The sequence below is a fragment of the Mus musculus genome, chromosome 5, assembly GCF_000001635.26.
Source record: "Mus musculus strain C57BL/6J chromosome 5, GRCm38.p6 C57BL/6J".
NCBI classification, from domain to species: Eukaryota; Metazoa; Chordata; class Mammalia; order Rodentia; family Muridae; genus Mus; species Mus musculus.
In genome coordinates this window covers 114663426-114669464 of record NC_000071.6, presented here as the reverse complement: position 1 = coordinate 114669464, position 6039 = coordinate 114663426, and positions in this window count along the sequence as shown.

The window sequence follows — 6039 nt, the reverse complement described above, 5'->3', positions numbered from 1 at the left end:
TGGTGATTTTTATGCAGAAACTAAATAATCCTTAATAAATAAATCTATATTTTGAAATCACACCTGCATGTGTCTGTGGCGCTTGATTCTTTTAGTATTTTCGGTGTCAAAGGTTCCAGCTGGGGGCTGTGAGAGTTAACCCGGCACTCCTGGGAAGGGGGGACCTGCACTGATGAACCAACTGCCTCCTCCTGACTGACAGGCCTGTGGGCACACCTGTGCTGCCTGCTCTTGACTGCTAATTGATGCAGGATGCCCCGCCCACCCTGGGCGCTGCCATCCCCTGACAGGAGGACCTGGGCTGTGTAGGAAGCTAGGAGTTAGTGTTCCTCTGTGGTCTCTGCCTCAGGTTGCTGCCTTGACTGCACTCTATGATGGACTGTCCTGTAAGGCAAATAAATTCTCACACACACACACATGCCAGCTGATTTTGGTCAGAGGTATGGCTGTAGCCACAAAAAGCAAACTAGAACAGGGACCCTTCAGCCAAATCCTTCAAGGGCCTGTCTTCTGGTCTGACTCAAAAAAATATAACTGGTAATCAGATAAAGAGGTTTCACAGAATAAAAGAAATCACATATATAGCTCCTCTGAAACACCAGTATCTAAACCTGGTGGCATGTAGCTGCAATTCCAGCACTTTAGAAGCAGATGTAGGAAGATTGTGAGTTCAAGGCCAGCCTGGGCTACATAGCAAGACTGTTGAGCAACAAATGAGGGGAGGGGGAGAATCATGATTCTCAGTGGGGGCTGAAAAACGACCGTCCCTTGGCTAGATTAAGGGGAGGGTGCGTTCTTCGTTTGCCTTGGATTCTGCCCAGGTCGAAGAAAAAGCCGATTCTTTTTCTGATACTAGGGTTACAAGGAGAGGGAAATATTTTTCCTTGACCTCTGGGCAGTGCCCGAGGGAGACACAGGTACCCAGTTTGGAAGGCTGGCTTCAGACATGGCCAGGGGATGGAAGTCTGTGAGGCCTGATTGCTTGCAGAGAGGTTGGGCTACCTGCCAATAAAAGACTTCCATCTAGTGTCTTCCATCTCGTTCCAGTGTACTGCAGTAAGGTCGGGAGGGCTCGTCTTTTTTTTTTTGTTTTAGAAGGGAGAGACTTGCCCAGGGCCAGTCTCCTTCACTCCGGGCACCTGCTGGGAGATTTTGAGCCCAGAGACAGGTGTCTAGCTCATCCCTGTCATTAGGGCACTGAATTCTTCCTGGGGTATGGAGAGAAAGAACACACACTGAACACAGGTATACCAGGCCCAGCCAATGGGCTTCAAAATATCAGTTCACCTGGAATGTCAGGAGCCCCACTTACCAGAGGAGAAAACAGCCCCGTCCCCCGGGGGACTCCTATCTCACTCCATGTCCCCAATAGTGAGACAATGGGTTCCTCAAACCCCCAAGTAGCCCCTTAGGTATCCCTCAAATAACTTCTTATGCCAAGAAACTCCAAGTGTCCGAAGTTTGCTTGACCTATTTGCTTGTTGAGTCACTCACTTAAAACGCCTACTCTCCAAACTTTTTCTAACGTGTGCCTGATGCCGACGACAGATCGAAGCATCCTCCACGCTTCAGGCCCCAGTTTCCTCATCTGTAACGCCGAGGTCTTACCAGGCTTAAGTTTAAACATTACCGCGGTATCTGCAAGACGACTGCAGCGGTTTGGAGCTGCTTAGCGAGAGTGTAAAAACTGCACCCCCGTGTGGAAGGCATGTGAGATGTAGTTTCCGCGTGTCCGGTAGGTGGCGCTGTCCGCACGCGTCTTTGCTGGGGGAGCCAGGGGCGGGGCCTGCCAACCACTCCTCCGCGTCCGGCCGGCGGCCACGCCCACAGTGGGCGGGCACAGTCCACTTCCGCATTCTGACTTCAGGCTTCCAAAAGTCTCATACTCTCTGCTGCTGCTGCGCGGTCAGCACCTGACAGTTCTTTCGTGGGTCTGTCTGCACGCCTCTCTGTGCCCGTTTCCCCACGTGTACGCTACAGAAGCAATCTTTACTTTTCAGGATCATGTAAAATACCGTCTGGAAATGCTTGACACAAAAATAAGTAAGTAAGTAAATAAATTGCGCTGGAGAGATGGCTGTTATTCTCAGTCCTCACGTTTAGGATGACAGCCGTCTGTAATTCCAGTTCCATGGGATCTTGCGCCCTCTTTTGAACTCTCTGGGCACTGTGGGGCACGTGGTGCGCACATATACACAGAGGCAAAACACTCATATAATAAGATTTTTTTTTAAAAAATTAATAAATTGCCAGGCAGCGGTGCACGCCTTTAATCCCAGCACTTGAGAGGCAGAGGCAAACAGATTTCTGAGTTCGAGGCCAGCCTGGTCTACAGAGTGAGTTCCGGGACAGCCAGGGATACACAGAGAAACCCTATCTGGAAAAACCAAACCAAACCAAAACAAATAATAATAATAATAAAATGTCTGGTGCATGGGAGATTGTCAACACTCACCTTTGCTAATATTTTTTTTATTTATTGTGATTCTGACACCTGGCTGGAGCTCCTCAAGGGACAACCTAGCCCCAGTTTAATTAGCTAAACCTCAGCACAGTCACTTCTTGTTCAACCACACATCAGATCTCATGCTGACACATCAGCCTAGCATGCCGGTGGCACATGCACATGCCTTTAGTCTCAGCACTGGGGAGGCAGAGGCATGTTGATCACTGAGTCTGGGGCCAGCCTGGTCTACAGAGTGAGCCTGGCTGTATAGTGAGACTCTATCTCAAGACAGACAGACATTCTAGACTGTTCTGTAATCTGGCTGCTATTTCTTTTTTTTTTTTTTTAAGATTTATTTTACTTATTATGTGTGAGTACACTGTAGCTGTCTTGAGACACCAGAAGAGGGAATTAGCCACCATGTGGTTGCTTGGAATTGAACTCATGATCTCTGGAAGAGCAGTCAGTGCTCTTAACCGCTGAGCCATCTCTCCAGCCCCTGGCTGCTATTTCTCCCTCTCCTCAATGTGTTGTATGACTCTGGGTAAATCACTTCTTTCCTTGGGACCTCCATTTTGTCATCTTTAAATGGGGGGTGGGGCAGTGTTGGTTACATATTTCAAAGTTCTAGCTTCTCAGTTCTGTTCACCTGAATGGACACCTAAGCCCAAAGAGCAGTGTCTGGCTTATCCTAGCCGTGTAGTAACATCAGTCCTTAGCCTGTGTCCTGGGAGGGGACCACACTCTGCAGCCTTGAGCCCCAGAGAAGGCTGACAGTCACAGCTACTTGGTAACTAACCCTAAGTCATTCCTTGGTCTGTGATGATTGCCTGGAAAGAGTCCTTCAGCTCCTGTTTACAGAGCATCTACTCTGCACAAGACCCTGATGTAGGCTCAGCGAATCCTGCAACATGGCACAGAGGCACCAGCCCCAGCCCCAGAGCAGAGAGAGTCACGAGGTTTGAGAGTGAATGGCAGACGGGACGTTGTCATGGGGATTACTTACGGAGTCCTGATTTAACCTGGGAGCTGACTGACGTAGAACTCTCTGAAGAGATGTCCTTAGAGCTGAAACCTGAGCAGGTTACAGCAAGAGGCTGGTAATATTTCGTGCAAAAGCCCTGGAGTTAGGGAGGAACATCTGTCTTTCCTGATAGCGCGAGGGACAAATACCACGTCTAATGCTCTTACACGACGGGCAAGTTCTACCACTTGGGTATGAGTTGGTATGTGCTAGGGACAGAGAGAGAGAGGCCCATGTAGGCAGAGCCTGGCCGTCTAGGGAAGATGTCTCCCATAGGTGCTGAGTTTACTAGAGGGGCTTGGCTTCTATTCCAAGAACAGAGAACTGTTTTAGTGAGAAGACAGTGACAACGTTGACACTATAAGCAGCTGTTCGCCAGGTGCTCAAGGAGGCCCTGGTCATGGACTCTGGAGAAGCGTTGATAGTCCTAGCACCTGGCTCCTCCTGATTGGCATCAACACTGGCACCAGCATCGCCTGCCTTTGTGGTCTGACCTGGTGGGTGGGGGTGGGGTGTCTTCCAAGTCCTGGGACTATAGCTCGGTCACTAGAGTGCTCTCCTGGCAGGCAAAGCCCCAGCATCCCAATGTCTGGATGCGGTGGCTGGCACACACCTATTATCCCAGACTTGGGGGGGGGGGCGGAAGGAAGCAGGAGGATCAGAAGTTCAAGGTCTTCCTCAGCCACACAGCCAATTCAAAGCAGGATACCCGAGACCTCGTCCCCGACAACCGCCCTAGCCCTTGCTTGAGACAGGCTCATTCACATCTCACAAACCTACATCCACACCAGCAGCCAACCCGGGACCCCAGTTAAGAACCCCTAAAGTCCCTCCCTGCGCCATCTCTGAAGTGTCCCCTGGCCAGCTGCGGCTGGGCCACACCCGCAGGCTGCCAGGCCAGCTGCCCAGAGGAATGGCATCACACCCAGCGGCTAAGCCCTGCAAATGGCTGTGCCCATGGTAACGGTCATTTGAGGAGACGGGCTTCCACCCCACCTGGCCTCAGGTTTCTGCCCCAGGGAGAATTCCAGAGGAGCCTGATTGAAGCTGGATCTTTGGCAGGGTGGAGCCTCCAGTCTCTGGGAAGGAAGCCAGCTCTCTTCAGGACCAAGGTATACAAACCACTCCATTGTCCCCAGCTTCCACATACCCTGTGTCTCCATGGCTTCTGGGAAGAGATTCGGGGCGTGACTTCAGAGGGAGCCCATCTGATCCTGGCCTAGGCTGTGTAGCTCTGGGTAGATGTCTTTGCCTCTCTGGGTATATATGCTCCCTCTCCTGTATTCATGAGGCATTCCAGAGGATGAAGATCTCCACACTACCTGGCTCACAGCAAGTGCTGCATAAGTACACATTTCCCAGACCTAATGCACGAGTGTGTGTGTGTGTGTGTGTGTGTGTGTGTGTGTGTGTGTGTGCATGCACATGCATATGTGAATATATACACTGTATTTACATTGCTGAAAGGAAGTAATTTATAATATTTAAAATTAAGCAAAGCTTAAAATTTCAGTGTAAGAACGAAGCAGAACTGTGTGGTCTGGTTGCTCCCCCCACCTTAAGGAATTCCTTTAGTGAACTGGGATGAAGCTCACTTGAAGCCCTGGCTTCCACTCCCAGCACCACTTAAGGCAGGCTGGGTAGTAGGTCTGCAGTCCTAGCATCCGGGAGGGTCAGGAGTTCAAGGTCATCTTCAGCCTCATTGTGAATTCGAGGCCAGCCTGAGTTAGAAACTGTAAAAAAAAAAAGGGGGAGGGGGTTGCGGGGAGGGGGGAGAGAAAAGAACTTTGTTTTGTAAATGAAATATGTATGGTACATTTTGATGTGGTCCACTGTTCCTTTAGATTTGGGGGTAACTGAGGAACACTTCTGTGGTCAAACCCAGTATTACAGACATTCTGGCCCTAAGAGAGCAACTCCTCAGTTGCTGCATTTAACATCCTTATTTGAGGGCTGGAGAGATGGCTCAGTAGGTAAGAGCACTGACTGCTCTCCCGCAGGTCCTGAGTTCAAATCACAGCAACCACATGGTGGCTCACAACCATCTGTAATGAGATCTGATGCCCTCTTCTGGTGCTGTCTGAAGACAGCTACAGTGTACTTATGTATAATAATAAATAAATAAATCTTTGGGCCAGAGTGAGGAGGGGCTGGAGCCAGCAGAGGTCCTGAGTTCAATTCCTAGCAACCACATGATGGCTCACAACCACCTGTACAGCTACAGTGTACTCATATAGATTAAACAAACAAACAAACAAACAAACAAACAAAGATCCTTGTTTGAGAAAAACATCTCTCCACTGGGAACTTTGGTTTTTTTTTTTTTTCAGTTCTGCTGAAGTTTCTCCAGTCAGCAGGGAAGGCAGGCCAAATCCTGGGATGCCTTCTCCCCCATTTCATGGCTCCCTAATTCATTTTTTTTTATTTCTTCCCTTCTTTCTATGTGTGTGTGTGTCTATAAGTCATCCATACAGATCCATGCAGATATATATATACCACATCCATGCAGATGTTCTCACAGGCCAGAAAAGGGCATTGGATGGGTCCTGAAACTGGAGTTACAGGCAAT